This window comes from Rhinoderma darwinii, chromosome 1, assembly GCF_050947455.1.
Source record: "Rhinoderma darwinii isolate aRhiDar2 chromosome 1, aRhiDar2.hap1, whole genome shotgun sequence".
Taxonomy (NCBI): domain Eukaryota; kingdom Metazoa; phylum Chordata; class Amphibia; order Anura; family Rhinodermatidae; genus Rhinoderma; species Rhinoderma darwinii.
In genome coordinates, this window is record NC_134687.1 from 476,500,847 (window position 1) to 476,517,505 (window position 16,659).

At 43.8% G+C, this 16,659-nt stretch overlaps 1 protein-coding gene and 1 pseudogene across 5 annotated transcripts in view; both read left to right on the top strand.

Annotated features, from left to right (window-relative positions):
- Window positions 1-16,659, top strand: part of MPHOSPH9 (M-phase phosphoprotein 9) — a 167,098-nt gene that overhangs the window by 39,566 nt on the left and 110,873 nt on the right. Inside the window, exon 1 of one of the 5 annotated variants that reach the window (XM_075834012.1) lies at window positions 1,767-1,830. The exons of the other annotated variants lie outside the window; for them this stretch is intronic. The gene's annotated coding sequence lies outside the window, so the exon portion shown is untranslated. Of the gene's footprint in view, window positions 1-1,766; window positions 1,831-16,659 lie in introns of those variants that run through there. 5 annotated transcript variants of the gene reach the window in all.
- Window positions 6,118-6,885, top strand: LOC142743632 (protein FAM98A pseudogene; annotated as a pseudogene).

A 16,659-nucleotide genomic window follows, 5' to 3' on the forward strand; every position in this document is an offset into this window, starting at 1 on the left:
TGGCGCTTTTTTTGCTGCAAAAAAAAAAAAAAAGTGTCTGGCAATTCAAAATCTATCTGCCTTCAAAAAGCGGTGAGCTATGCATAAAAAGCGAGCTATTGCGAGCAGGGTCCTCACGTTTCCCTGATTAGTTTTGTCACTATGTAATGTCTGATATTGTCTGTACATGTTCCCTCTGAATTGTAAAGTGCTGCAGAATATGGCAACGCTATATACATAATTATTATTATGAAAAGGGTTGTCCTGTCTATATGCTTATATCATAGGGGATCCTCTCGCTCAGAACCCCCTAATATTAGACAGACTGCAGCACTCTGTGCAGCCAATTACTTCATTGAGTTCCATGTAATACTATTTCTGAAAGGTAAATACATTGGCAGCTGCCAATTATCTTAATAGTAGCAAACCCTGGCAATCGGGCTAACCATCAAATGACTTGGGTGGTTGCTTATATTTCACTGTGGTATTGCAGCGGGGGACATGAGGACTCCCCCACTGCTTCCCCATCAATAACCGTTGATCAGCTCATTTTCAGGGTACCAAGTAGTGCCGGACAGTAGTGATGCCCCCTTAGTGCCTTCCACACAGAAATAGTGCCCCTTAAAGTAATAAAGGTATTGCTCACCTAGCCCCGTTACCACGGAGGTGGAGCAGCTCACTCTTAATGCCTCTTCCGGCCTGTGCAGGCAGGTGTGATGGCATCACTGCATTGCACCAGCCTATGCCGACGTCCGTACTTAATTGACAGCTCCCTGCTCCACCATTACATTCAATAGTGTCTGCGTTTTGAAGATGCAGATACAATTGAAAGTGGTGCCGGGTGGCATAGGACCGCGGGCTCTGTAACACCCGCTCCGACTGCTATGGCAGTAGTTATGCCACTGGACAAAATGACAGTCGGTCATAAGTTTCTGAAAAGATAATGCAAAGGTGATAACCCGTATGGTTGCACTTCTTGTTGTCACTTTTGCACAAATTTATCTCCAGTCCTAATAGTTTGCTACAATGTAGGTAAGGCTGGGTTCACATCTAGTTTTTTACTGCCGTCGGGAGGAATCCCGATGTATATCCCTGACGGAAGGCATTGACGTATCTCACCGTATAGCATACAGTGGGATACGTCGCCCGAACTCCCGGGCATAGCGGTACTTAAGTGCCGAGCCTGGGGAAGACCCTGATGTTACGGTCTATATATAGATGGCTATAAATGCTTTGGCTGCGGACTCCGTAGTAAAAAGCCCCTGACATTACTGTCCATAAATGGACAGTGACGTCAGGGGATTCCCCAGGGCCGGAATCCCTGTGCCGAGTGCTACCTGATGCTATTCCCAGGGATTCCAGCCCTAGTAAAAGCTCCCCAAGATATACATTTCACGTGAACCTGTGATGGATGCCATACAGTGGCATTCGTCACACATAGGCTCCCATGTAAAAAAAAAAATGTGTACCGCACGATATACGTTTAATTTTGCGGGATCAATCAGGATGGAAAGCGTAGTTTACTACGTTATTCCATCCTTAAAAAAAGAAAGGTATTCCAGCCCGATGAAGACCAAAAGAACGCTCTTTTGAACTCAGTTGGGCTAATGGAGCCCTATGGACGCGTTTAGCGTGTACATTGGGAGCTTTCTCAACGTGCACGCTAACTGTAGGGCCAAAACGCGATGTGAACATATCCTAAGTGTTATCAGGCAAGAGGATTGTTTAGATTGGATTCTTCTAAATGCAACCAGTGAATGGAAACATTCTTGTTTTATAGAGATCTTGAAAATGATGGAGAGCTGAAATACATTATATTGGAAAGCTGCATGGCTTTTAATTGTATACAAAGTAAGCTTTTTTTTTGTGTTACTATAAAAATGTTACAATTGCAAGTTTATGCAATCAATATAAACAATCACCAAAAAAAAGTCACACAACCACAGATTACTGAGCATATAAAAACATAGTAATATTAAAAAGACACTAAGGCCCCATGCACACGAACATGCTTTTGCGGCCGTAATTCCCCCGAAAATCCACGGGAGAATTGCGGCCCCATTCATTTCTATGGGGCCATGCACACGACCGTAGTTTTTACGGTCCATGCATGGCCCGGGAGCCTGCGCCGCAGAAAGAACGGACATGCCTTATGGCCGTCTTCTGCGGTCTGGGCTCATTGAAAATAATGGCCGCGGCCATGTGCATTGCCCGCGATTTGCGGGCGACTTGCGGCTGACAGTCCGCTGCTGGCTGACCCGAAAATCACGGCCGTGTACACAGCTACGGTCGTGTGCATGAGGCCTAAGGGTGTGTTCACATCCGCATTTTTTTCCGCTGAGGGGTTCCGTCTGAGGTTTCCATCGGGTTAACCCCTCAGCGGAAAGGCAAATGGAAACCTCAGCTTTCGTTTCCCTCACCATTGAGCTAATGGTTTACGTCTGTCAGCGTTGTGACAGGGTTCCATCGTTTTGACTGAATCAATAGCGCAGTCAAATTCACTTTGGCTGCTTCTGATACGTGAGGCTAATTATCTTACACTGGTCCTCAGTCACAGCCTATATTAAAGCCAAAAACAGGGAAACCCCTCCCCCCCACTACACATGTCCTTGACAGCTTCGCTAAACTCCTATAACATAATGCAGCATGGCATTATGGGAGTTGTTTTTTTTTTGTCAGATTACTCTACTTTAGTATAAAGACTAGACCTACCAAAATCAGAGGATGTGCTGAACAGACCCCGATCCAGCATGAAATTATGGGAGATGGAAGCTCCGCGTTCTACAGAAATCTGAATCTGTCTTCTTCATTCAGCATTTTCTATACCTCCTATTCATTTCATTGGAAAAAGAAGAGCAGGCATGGCTTGTTCTCTAAGGCTGGCTTCACACGACCTATTTTCAGACGTAAAAGCCAGTTCTCGTGTGCACATACCCTTAGGGTATGTTCACACGGCTTAGCAAAATACGTCTGAAAATACGGAGCTGTTTTCAAGCGAAAACAGCTTCTGATTTTCAGAAGTTTTTGTAGCAACTCGCGTATTTTACGGCCGTTATTGGAGCTGTTTTTCAATGGAGCCAATGAAAAACGTCCCAAGAAATGACCTGCACTTCTTTTTACACGCCGTATTTTGACGACGCGTAAAATTACGCCTCGTGGGAACAGAACACCGTAAATCCCATTGCAAGCAGTGGGCAGATGTTTGGAGGCGTAATGGTGCAGTTTTTTCAGGCGTAATTCGAGGCGTAAACGGCCCGAGTTACGTCTGAAAACACATCGTGTGAACATACCCTAATTGAGAACATAACTAAAACCACCCAATTCACAGGATCAGTGGGGTCCCATCAGGTAGATATGTCATATATCCCCGTTATTTAGGCACTTTGGACACCAATCAACAGAATAATACCCTGTAATATTATAATCTGGTACCATTTTTATTTAAAAATGTTACTGTTTTCTTTAACAACAAAGACCAGAAGAAACATAAACCCTATTCCCTTGCTCCCCCACCCCCAGGGGTAAGTTCACATGTAGTGTAAATACTGTGGATTTTCCGCAACATATTTTGATAATACAGTGGCAGTAAAGTGGATGAGATTTGAACAAATATCATCCACACGCTGCGTAAATGATAAGCGGACAAACCGCCCAGAAATTGACCAGCAACAAATAGCAGATGTTACAAGTGGATTTCGCCCAATAAAACGCAACCCATAAAAAAGGATATCTTATACTTACCCAGAATTCTGTTCTTCGTCCAGGACGGCCTCCTGGGATGACGTTTTATCCCATGTGAAATGTCATCCCAGGAGGCCGGGCCTGCAGGAAGACGGAGGGACCTGTCCCCATGGCTACGTAAGTTCGAAAAGTTTTTTTGTTTTTTTTTTACATGCAGTTTTCCGCAACGGACATTCCTGCCAAAAAACTGCACCATACCTTGGAGCAGTTTTTCATCCAGAATTCCCTGCGGTGCCCTGGGTGGATAAGCTATGTGCTTTTACGCAGCAAATCCACCCTGTGGGAACATAGCCTATACAGCAAAATATGGTAATGCATCGGCAAATCCAAATAGCTAGAGCTTATTAGACAGAATCCATAATATCTAAAAAAAAAAACAAAAAAAAAAAACTGGTATAATTTTTGGGACAACCATACAATTGTATGAAGGCGAAATCGTTATAACTGACTTAAAACGCAAAATGGCTTTGAAAAATGGACTAAATCACGGTAAAACCGCATGCGTATTTTTAGATGGTTATGTTATTTGTAAAAGGGAAATCTTCCAAGTACCCCAGCACACAAATAACTGGACTTGGTGGAATGCGTAATTGGTAAGTGTTGTTGATCAAGTCTTACCTCTAGTATCTAATAAGTTTTGGACAGCGCCATAGCATGTGGAGAAGTTCAGCCTAATTAACCTTAGGCCCTGTTCACACTGAAGTTTTTTTGGCGCTGCTTTTGATGTAGAAACTGTGTCGGATTCGGCACCAAAAAAACATCCAAAATTTCCCCTCATTGATTTCAATGGGAGGCAGGAGCTTTTTTTTTCCCCGAGCAGCTTTTAGCCGCTCGCGGGAAAAAAAAAGGTGGCATGTCCTTTCTTGCCGCGGTTTCCGCCTCTGACCTCCCATTTAAATCAATGGGCTGCAGAAAGAACCCGCGGAGCTAGTTTTGGAGCGTTTTTCGCAACGTTTTTTGCCCGCGGTCCTTGCATTAGCTTCATGGCTGCTGATGAAAAACGTGCAGGCAGGTCAAAATCTGCCTCAAAATTCATGAAAGAATTCTGAGGCAATTTTTTTTTCTTCCTGCAAAAAAAAACTGTGTGAACAGGGCCTTACAGCGGTTGCATAAAGGGGTACGGTCTTGCCGGGGATTTTGCTCTAGGAGTAGCCCCTGACGTCCCCGTCCATATATGCATAGTGACACCAGGGGCTTCTCCAGAAGCGGAAACCTCAGCCAGAGCATAGTGACGTCAAGGGCTTTCCCAAGACGGGAGTCCCTTCCTCAAGCATTTTTTATTGGCCCTGACTAGTGTGTCTCGTAAACTTTTGACATGTTTATACGAAAAAAATGGAGGAAACTTCAGGTTCCTCCACTTCTTTTGTATAGATGTGTCAAATATTTATGAGACAGGCTAGTAAGGGCCAATCAGAAATGCTTGAAGGATTTACAGTCCCATTTCAGACCAGTCAAGAATTGTTGTTTTCCCTGTTTAAACTGCATCAATTGTAATCTAATGATTAACCCCTTCCCAACATTTGTCGTATGGATACTTCATGAAAAGCTAGTGCTTCCCGCATTTTGCCGTATACATACGACAAATGCATTGCTCCGGCTCAGAAGCCAAGTCGGTGCCATCATCGCCGGATGTCAGCAGTGTATTACAGCTGACATCCGGCTGTAATGGCGGGGACCGAAATTATCCTCGATCCCCGCTATTGATCCCTTAAATGCAGCGGTCAAACGTGATCGTTGCATTTAAGTTGTTTGCAGCTCATCGTAACCCCAGCAATGGCAACCGGAGGCCTAACACTGGCCTCTCGGTATACCTAGCACGGAAGTTTTCCAGGCCCCGCCCGGAGACGGAGCCTGAAAGGCTTCCGTAGCAAAGGCAAGATTATGCCGACTCAGGAGCTGAGCTGGCGTGGTCAGCGGTGGATGTCTGCTGTATGTTACAGCTGACATCCACCTGTAACGGCAGGAACCGGAGCTAGCTCCGATCCCTGCCCTTAACTTCTTATATGAAGCGATCGCTGTATCTTAGAGGTTGCTAGCAGATAGCCAGCCCTGCCATGCAATCGGGGCTGCCGATGCTGGTATGGCAACATGCTCCTCCTGCTCTGCTATTACGGAAGCCGATTAGGCACCGCCGGGAGGCGAAGTCTAATCAGCTTGCTGTCAAGGAATGACTGGCAGATCTAATACATTGCACTACATAGATAGTGCAATGTATTAGGAAAAAATAAAAAAGAAAGTTGGACCTTCAAGTCCCCTAGTGGGACTAAAAAAAAAAAAAAAAAAAAAAAAAAAGTTTTAAAACATATAATAAAAGTTTCAAGTAATAAAATAAAACACAATCGCTCTTTTCCTTTTATCAAGTCCATTATTATTGAAAAAAATAAATAAATATACCTTTTGGCAGCTCGGCATGATCTTTCAAAAATCTTGACAACTAGCAGTGGTTCAATCAGGGAAAAAACGTCTTGTGCCATTAATAAGATATTAAGGGGTAGAGTTCCTGATCGAGGTGGCCGACCGAATTAAATCCAGCCTCCTCCCCCAGAGATGCCGCCTTGGCAGTAGAGACAAGATGGTCCGCCAGAAGGTGGAGGACGAGGTGGTTATGAACAGTCTTACAGTGGCCAAGGTGGCTATGAACATGGTGGTGGCTGAGGAGGCTATGAAAGTGGTGGTAGGGGTGGAGGACGTGGAGGCTATGATCAAGGTAGTAACAGAGGTGGTAGAGGAAACCAAGTTCAAGGAGGCTAGACAGATGGTGGCAGCAGTAATACTGGACACTATCAAGATAGTGGCTATAGACATTCTGGAATTCAAACTGGGGGCTATCAATGTGGCGGTGGACACCAAGGTGGTGGTTACCAAGGAGGAGGATATAGTGGTTACCAAGGTTCATCCTACTCTGGAGGTGGATTTCAGGGTGTAGGCTATCAAGAAGACAACAGATAGCAAGATGGTGGCCACCAGAATGATCGAGGGGCTGGCCGTACAGGTAGCAGAGGGGGGCGCGGTAGCCGTGGTGGAAGAGGAGGACAGGGTGGTGGTTGGGGTGGTCGTGGAGCACAGAGCTATAACCAAGGAGGTCAATTTGAGTAGCACTTTCAACATGGAGGTTATCAATATAATCAATCTGGTTTTGGACAAGGAAGGCACTACACCACTTGAGATTATTCCAGCTATGATTGCAGTAGAGCTCAGGTAATAGGACTGACACACTGATCAAAAAAGATTTTTGTTTTTCTTCATTAAGGTTATGCCAGATGAAACATAGCCAATTGCATGTGTGGACAATAATACAATTTAAAGGGGAATTTTTTTTTTTGCAGGAATAAGATTTTAAGTTATTTTCAGTCTAAAAACACATCTTCCATACAATACAGTACCTGGTAAGTTTGTCAGCCTGTTTTTAGTATTGAGGAAACTGAAGTGCAGTAATATTCCCATGGACGCTAAAATTCTAATTACAAATGGCCAAATCTACAACATAAGACTATGCTAGTACGTTGTCAAAATGAACATATTTTGTGCAGGGCTGCCAAGAGTTCTTTTTCTTTTTTAGGCTGTGGATATACATCTTCCGTGGCTCCTTAAAATTTCTAGGTTCTAGCTTCAAGTATTGCCTGAGTTGCCGCATTTATAGTCATCCTTGCTGTAATACACTGGTTGGGACATCATTTTATATGAGTTGGTTACTTAAGGGGTTATTCCCATCCAAGCTCTGCCGGCCACCGCATCCAGGAGTGGAGTGTTCTCTCCATTCACTTCTATGGGTGTTGTAGAAACAGTCTAGAAATAGGTCTCCCACATCTATCAGTGGATATGCCATAATTGTTGAAGACGGGAATAACCTTTTAAAGGTGTTTTGGGCAAATATATACACAGAGGGCAATATTCTAGGTGTTTTGTTTTTTTAGTAAAAATGTTAGCAGTTTTTTTAGTTCTAAAAAATGCTCCTGTAACTGAGCAAAATCACAGTCTTCATCGCACAAGCAGTATTTCTAAATTTCATGATGGATAACATTTATACCTGTCCCAGGCCTTCACTCGTAATTGTCTATCAGTATGTGTATTATGGGGGTTGGGCTATGGCTCTAAGGGCTTATTTAGACGAACGTGTAATATGTCCGTGCAACGAGCGTGATTTTCACGCGCCTCGCACGGACCTATGTTAGTCTATGGGGCCGCGCAGACTGTCCGCGAGGCGTAGTCTCGCGAGATTACGCTGTAAACGGTCATTTACAGCAAGACTACGCCTGCTGTGCTGTAAATCAGCCACAATCGTTAGCGAAGTGTCAGGATTCTGAATACACATCCCGTCCTGGCTGGAGGTAATGTCTATTCATTGTCAGGACACTTGAGTAACGTTAATGTGTGTGTATGTGGCTGCACATAGTGATCACTGCAATGCCCACTTGGTCAAAAAGTAAAACCCGCCCAGTTGGGCATTAAGAAAGTCATTAGCATAAAGCTAATATAGGTCATAACTCTGTCAAAAATGATAGTTTAATAGACAAATGTGGTTATTCTCCTTTATCCCTTGTGGAACAGAGAAAAAAAAAATAGCTAAACCTACATTTTCTTTGAAAAAAAAAAATGTAGATTTACATTTTTACGGCCTACTTCCGATAATTTCTGCAATAAACCTGTGGGGTCAAAATGCTCACTATACCCCTAGATAATTTCCTTGATGTGTGCAGTTTCCCAAATTGGGTCACTTTTGGGGCATTTCCACTGTTGGTACCGCAAGAGCCCTTCAAATCTGACATGGTGCCTAAAATATATTCTAATAAAAAGAAGGCCCCAAAATCCTCTAGGTTCTCTTTTGCTTCTGAGGCCTGTGCTTTAGTCTATTACCACATAGGATATTTCCTAAATCTGTAGAACCTGGGCAATAAATATTGAGTTGCATTTCTCTGGTAAAACCTTCTGTGTTACAAAACAAATGGATTAAAAATGAATTTCTGCAAAATATGTGACATTTGTAAATTTCACCTCTACTTTGCTTTAATTCCTGTGAAACGGCTAAAGGGTTAAGAAACTTTCTAAATGCTTTTTGAATACATTGAGGGGTGAAGTTTTTAAAATGGGGTGACTTATTGGGGGTCTCTAATATATAAGGCCCTCAAAGCCACTTCACAATTGAACTGGTCCCTGGAAAAATAGCCTTTGGAAATTTTCTTGCAAATGTGAGAAATTGCTGCTAAAGTTCTAAGCCTTGTAACGTCCTAGAAAAATAAGAGTGTTCAAAAAACGATGCCAATCTAAAGTAGACATATGGGGGATGTTAATTCGCAAAATTTTGCGTGGTACAAGCAGATACATTTAGATTTAGAAAAATGCTAATTTTTCACAACATTTTTGTGTTTTTCACAATTAAATACTGAATGTATCGAGCAAGTTTTGCCAGTAACACAAAGTCCAATGTGTCACGAGAAAACAATCTCAGAATCGCTTGGATGGGTAAAAGCATTCCAAAGTTATTACCACATAAATTGAAACATGTCAGATTTGAAAAATGAGGCTCTGTGAGGAAGGTCAAAAGTGGCCAAGGAGGTAAGGGGTTAAAGGCGATAGTTTTGTACATCCCCTTACAAACAGGAAATTCAATATACGTTATTACATGACTTGTAGCTCATCATTTGTTGTGTATCTGTTGCAGTGCCCCTGTAGTTGTTGGTACGTAGGTAAGACCACTTTGGATCTCAGAATGCGTAACAACAACAACAACAGGTACGCCATCAGACAGAAACGTCTGGATTTACCGGTGTCAAAACACGTCTCTGAAGCAGTGACACGCCCCCTTGCCAGTTCAGCCGAAGACTAATCTTGAAAGCGTGACAGTGAGTGCCCATTGACTATAAACGTCCGGGTGGTCCTTAATTAATGATGCTCTGTCACCACGTTATGAGTGCCCTATCTTATACATGATATGATCGGTGGCGCGGGGTGTGGACCCACTGGGCCGTACCGCGTAGCGGAGTAGCAGCTGGCCAACAAGGTACAAAACCATGTCTATAGTTCAGAACGGGTACCTGAGGCAATGTAGACAGTAGCGGGAGCACGACTTGACTTTCACAGCAGGTGACGCCCCGGATGCAGCGGGAAGGCACAACTTGACTTTCACAGCAGGTAATGCCGCGGATGCTGCGGGAAAGCACAACTTGACTTTCACTTGTAGATACAATAGCACGGGATACAGGGTACAGGCAGCAGGAACGGGTAACACTGGGAACTGGAAAACACTGGGAGACCTTTTGCATGACATACTAGGGTATACAACAACGCTCAGGCAAGGAACCTGTGGGCAGAGCCCCTTTTTATAGTCCAGCAGCCATTTGGGCTGATAATTGATATTAGACAGCTGGACGCGTACTGGCCCTTTGGCCCTGTGGGAAACAATACGAGGACCCGGAAGAGAGTGCCGGCGTTTCCCTGGAGGGAGCGGACACCGAGAAGAGAGCTGTCCATGGCCGGGATCGTCAAGGGGTGAGTTTGAACAACGACCCCCGGCCATGGGCGTAACAATCGGCGCTGTAATGTAGATTACAGCAGTGTTTCTTATTTAGAAAAACGATCGTTTTTGACGGAGTTATGACCTATATTAACTTTTTGCTAATGAGTTTCTTAATGAACAACTGGGCGTGTTTTACTTTTTGGCCAAGTGGGCTTTGTACATAGGAGTGTATGACGCTGACCAATCAGCGTCATACAACGCTGACCAATCCGCATCATATACTTCTCCCCATTCATTTAGACAGCACATAGCGATATAGCTATATCGCTATGTGCAGCCACATAAACACACTATAAAGTTACTGCAGTGTAAACTATAAAGTTAGCTGCTACCAGGTGGTATAAATCAGGCCTCACTACTCTGTAGAGCCTGCTCTGTGACTTGAATAGCAAGTGGTTTGTATATTAAGTGGAGTTCCAAAAACCGGAGTTCAAAAGAGGAGTTAAAGCCCAAGTAAGTGCTTTTCTACTTCTTTATCTTTTTGATTAACACCTGTTCGCTGTTTTTTTTTTTTTTTTTGTAACTGGGATAATGGACAGCAAGATTGGAGGTTTTCTTCAGTGCACAGTTTGCCATATGTATGCACGTCTGGAGCCGGAGTTCCAGGGTGAATATCTCTGTGGCAGATGTGAGCATATTGTTCACCTGGAAGCTCGTATTCGAGATCTGGAGGAGCAGAATGCAACACTGAGGAGGATAGACAATCTTGAGCTGAGCTTGCTGCTCACAGAGCATGCAGTTAGTGGGTTACAACTGGAGGGTGAAGACATGGGTGAGCAGGATCAGGTAAGTAGCTGGGTTAATGTAGTTAGGGGCAGTAGAAAGGGGTCAAAGACAAGGAAGGCCGATCCGGTTTCTGACATTCCAGGCAAAATTGCCAAGTTGGGTGATGATGCAAGGGTGTCAGTCTCAGAAATGGCAGCCCTAGTGGATACTGATCTCCCTAACAGCCGGGAGAACAGCCCAGCTAGTAGTCGGCGGGATGGTAATGCAGGTAAGCCAAGACAATTGATAGTCGTAGGGGATTCTATAATCAGGAAGACGGATAGAATTATTTGTCGCCAAGACCACCTCAACCGAATGGTTTGCTGTCTCCCTGGTGCCAGGGTTCGGCATGTGGTGGAACGGGTGGACAAATTGCTGGGAGGGGCTGGTGATGATCCAGCTGTCGTGGTCCATGTCGGTACCAACGACAGAATAAATGGTAGGTGGAGGAGCCTTAAGAATAATTTTAAAGAACTAGGCTACAAGCTGAAGGGAAGGACCTCCAAGGTTGTATTCTCAGGAATACTGCCTGTGCCATGCGCATCACAGGAAAGACAGCGGGAGCTTAGGGAGTTAAATGCATGGCTGAAGTCTTGGTGTAGAGGAGAAGGATTTGGGTTCCTAGAGCACTGGGCTGACTTTTCATTGGGGTACAAACTGTATTCTGCAGATGATTTGCACCTAAATGGAAGGGGGTCCGCTGTGCTGGGGGAGAGAATTCTAGCTGGGGTGGCGGAGTATTTAAACTAGGGCTGAGGAGGGAGGTCAATGTAGAAAAAAAAGGGGTAGCCAGGTTAGAGAGGGGTCAGACTATATTGGTGGGGGGAGAAACAGAATGTGGGGAGAGGACTAGACAACAAGATAAGGAGATCCTTTCGTTACAAAACATCAGTGTAAATAAAAAGGACCGATTAATGTCAAATCACATTTCTGATAATAAAAGTGAAAAACTGACAGGCAAGTTAAAGTGTATGTTCACAAATGCCAGAAGTCTAGCAAGCAAAATGGGGGAGCTGGAGGCCTTAATACTGGAAGAAAATATAGATATAGTTGGTGTTGCTGAAACATGGCTGGACTCTTCACATGACTGGGCTGTAAATCTACAGGGTTTTACACTTTTTCGTAAAGACAGGGCAAATAGGAAAGGTGGTGGTGTATGTCTGTATGTGAGAAGTGATATGAAGGTGAGTGTAAATGAGACATTAGAGGGTGAATACTGTGAGGAGGTTGAAACCTTGTGGGTGGAACTAGAAAGGGAGGTAAACACTGAAAAAATTACTTTTGGTGTAATCTATAGACCCCCCAATATAACTGAGGAGATGGAAGGTCAGATATATAAACAGATGGAGCGGGCTGCACAGGCGGGTACTGTAGTGATAATGGGAGATTTTAATTTCCGGGATATTAATTGGTGTCATGGTTCGGCTTCAACTGCAAAGGGGAGACATTTCCTCAACCTGTTGCAGGAAAATTTTATGGGCCAGTTTGTGGAAGACCCGACTAGAGGTGAAGCTCTGTTGGATCTGGTCATTTCTAATAATGCAGATCTTGTTGGGAATGTCAATGTTCGTGAAAACCTCGGTAACAGTGATCACAATATAGTTACATTTTACCTATACTGTAAAAAACAAACGCAGGCTGGGAGGGCAAAAACATTTAATTTTAAGAAAGCCAATTTCCCCAGGATGAGGGCGGCAATTCAGGATATAGACTGGGAAGAACTAATGTCAAATAATGGAACAAATGATAAATGGGAGATTTTCAAATCTACTTTGAGTTATTATAGTGCAAAATGTATTCCTATAGGTAACAAGTATAAACGACTCAAATTAAACCCCACATGGCTTACACCTTCTGTGAAAGGGGCAATACATGACAAAAAAAGGGCATTTAAAAAATACAAATCTGAGGGTACAGCTGTGGCCTTTGTAAAATATAAAGAGCTTAATAAAATCTGTAAAAATGTAATAAAATTAGCAAAAATACAAAATGAAAGGCAGGTGGCCAAGGATAGTAAAACAAATCCTAAAAAATTCTTCAAGCATATAAATGCAAAAAAGCCAAGGTCTGAACATGTAGGACCCCTAGATAATGGTAATGGGGAGTTGATCACAGGGGATCAAGAGAAGGCAGAGTTACTAAATGGGTTCTTTAGCTCTGTATATACAACAGAAGAAAGAGCAGCTGATGTAGCCGGTGCCAGTGCTGTTAATATATCAGTTGATATACTGAATTGGATGAATGTAGAGATGGTCCAAGCTAAATTAAATAAAATAAATGTGCACAAGGCTCCGGGACCAGATGGGTTACACCCTAGAATTCTTAAAGAGCTTAGTTCAGTTATTTCTGTCCCCCTTTTCATAATATTCAGAGAATCTCTAGTGACTGGTATAGTGCCAAGGGACTGGCGCAGGGCAAATGTGGTGCCTATTTTCAAAAAGGGCTCTAGGTCTTCCCCGGGTAATTATAGACCAGTAAGCTTAACATCCATCGTGGGGAAAATGTTTGAGGGGCTATTGAGGGACTATATACAGGATTATGTGACAATAAATAGCATTATAAGTGACAGCCAGCACGGTTTTACTAAGGACAGAAGTTGTCAAACTAACCTAATCTGTTTTTATGAAGAGGTGAGCAGAAGTCTAGACAGAGGGGCCGCTGTGGATTTAGTGTTTTTGGACTTTGCAAAGGCATTTGACACTGTCCCCCATAGACGCCTAATGGGTAAATTAAGGACTATAGGTTTAGAAAATATAGTTTGTAATTGGATTGAGAATTGGCTCAAGGACCGTATCCAGAGAGTTGTGGTCAATGATTCCTTCTCTGAATGGTCACCGGTTATAAGTGGTGTACCCCAGGGTTCAGTGCTGGGACCACTATTATTCAACTTATTTATTAATGATATAGAGGAAGGGATTAATAGCACTATTTCTATTTTTGCAGATGACACCAAGCTATGTAATATAGTTCAGACTATGGAAGATGTTCATGAATTACAGGCAGATTTAAACAAACTAAGTGTTTGGGCGTCCACTTGGCAAATGAAGTTTAATGTAGATAAATGTAAAGTTATGCATCTGGGTACCAACAACCTGCATGCATCATATGTCCTAGGGGGCGCTACACTGGCGGATTCACTTGTTGAGAAGGATCTGGGTGTACTTGTAAATCATAAACTCAATAACAGCATGCAGTGTCAATCAGCTGCTTCAAAGGCCAGCAGGATATTGTCGTGTATTAAAAGAGGCATGGACTCGCGGGACAGGGATGTAATAATGCCACTTTACAAAGCATTAGTGAGGCCTCATCTAGAATATGCAGTTCAGTTCTGGGCTCCAGTTCATAGAAAGGATGCCCTGGAGTTGGAAAAAATACAAAGAAGAGCAACGAAGCTAATAAGGGGCATGGAGAATTTAAGTTATGAGGAAAGATTGAAAGAATTAAACCTATTTAGCCTTGAAAAAAGACGACTAAGGGGGGACATGATTAACTTATATAAATATATTAATGGCACATACAAAAAATATGGTGATATCCTGTTCCTTGTAAAACCCGCTCAAAAAACAAGGGGGCACTCCCTCCGTCTGGAGAAAAAAAGGTTTAAGCTGCAGAGGCGACAAGGCTTCTTTACAGTAAGAACGGTGAATTTATGGAATAGCCTACCGCAGGAGCTGGTCACAGCAGGGACAGGAGATAGCTTTAAAAAAGGGTTAGATAATTTCCTAGAACAAAAAAATATTAGCTCCTATGTGTAGAAATTTTTCCTTCCCTTTTCCCTTCCCTTGGTTGAACTTGATGGACATGTGTCTTTTTTCAGCCGTACTAACTATGTAACTATGTCCTGACAATGAATATACATTACCTCCAGCCAGGACGTGATGTTTATTCAGAATCCTGTCACTTCTGTAGCATCTCTGTGATATTTAGAGCAAGGCGAGCGTAATCTCGCGAGATTACCATGTAACCTGTCATTTAAAACGAGATTACGTTTGCCTTGCTGTAAATATCAGAGACGTTACAGAAGTGTGTCTAATTGTCCTTGTGTGTAATGACAGGGATAGGGAAACCGACAAGTGAGCCCTAATCTACCCGCCACTCAGTCCCTGCCTACTTGCAACGACCCGCTCTAGGCGACGGGGTACAACTGGGCGACGGTCCCTACACTCAATAAGTGCACGACAGACAAGGAAACACAGAACAAAGGGAAACGGGGCAGTTGCCCACGGCAACACCGTGAGCAACAAGAGAAGTAAACGAGCCGAGTCAAACCAGGAGAGCACAAGGTGCCAAACGTAGAGCAGGAGAGGAGTGAACAAGCCGAGTCAAACCAGGAGTGTACGAGGTACCAAACGCAGAGCAGAAGAGTAGTCAGTAAGCCAGGGTCAATACGAAGCAGGGACAAGTAGTTCAAGGAGCTGCAGCAGGGCCAGGAAACCAACAGAGAAGAATCACAAGCAAGGAGGAACAGGAAAGGCAGGTATAAATAGACAGAGGGCGGGAGCTAGCTCCGTCTGGCCAGGCTGTGATAGGCTCTCCCACTCCTAAGCCTGCCATCCTGAGTGGTGGAAGATGGAGTCAGTCTCACAGACATAGAAGCAGGTGCAGACTGATTACCTATGGGCGTGGATACAGAAGCTGTGCCTGGCAGATCCTTAAAGAGGCTCTGTCACCAGATTTTGCAACCCCTATCTCCTATTGCAGCAGATCGGCGCTGCAATGTAGATAAGAGTAACGTTTTTTGTTTTTTTAAAACGAGCATTTTTGGCCAAGTTATGACCATTTTTATATTTATGTAAATGAGGCTTTCTAAAGTACAACTGGGCGTGGTTAAAGTACAACTGGGCGTGTATTGTGTTCGTTACATCTGGGCGTTTTTACTTCTTTTACTAGCTGGGCGTTGTGAATAGAAGTGAATGATGCTGACGAATCAGCATCATCCACTTCTCTTCACAACGCCCAGCTTCTGGCAGTTCACAGACACACAGCGTGTTCTCGAGAGATCACGCTGTGACGTCACTCACTTCCTGCCCCAGGTCCTGCATCGTGTCGGACGAGCGAGGACACATCGGCACCAGAGGCTACAGTTGATTCTGCAGCAGCATCAGCGTTTGCAGGTAAGTAGCTACATCGACTTGCCTGCAAACGCCGATGCTGCTGCAGAATCAAATGTAGCCTCTGGTGCCGATGTGTCCTCGCTCGTCCGACACGATGCAGGACCTGGGGCAGGAAGTGTGTATCGTCACAGCGTGATCTCTCGAGAACACGCTGTGTGTCTGTGCACTGCCAGAAGCTGGGCGTTGTGAAGAGAAGTGGATGATGCTGATTCGTCAGCATCATTCACTTCTATTCACAACGCCCAGCTAGTAAAAGAAGTAAAAACGCCCAGATGTACGCACATAATACACGCCCAGTTGTACTTTAACTTTAAACACGCCCAGTTGTACTTTAGAAAGCCTCATTTACATAAATATAAAAATGGTCATAACTTGGCCAAAAATGCTCGTTTTTAAAAAAACAAAACGTTACTCTTATCTACATTGCAGCGCCGATCTGCTGCAATAGGAGATCGGGGTTGCAAAATCTGGTGACAGAGCCTCTTTAACATTGTGATTTGCCTTGAGATTTCCAGCAAGGCAAACGTAATCTCGCGAGATTACGCT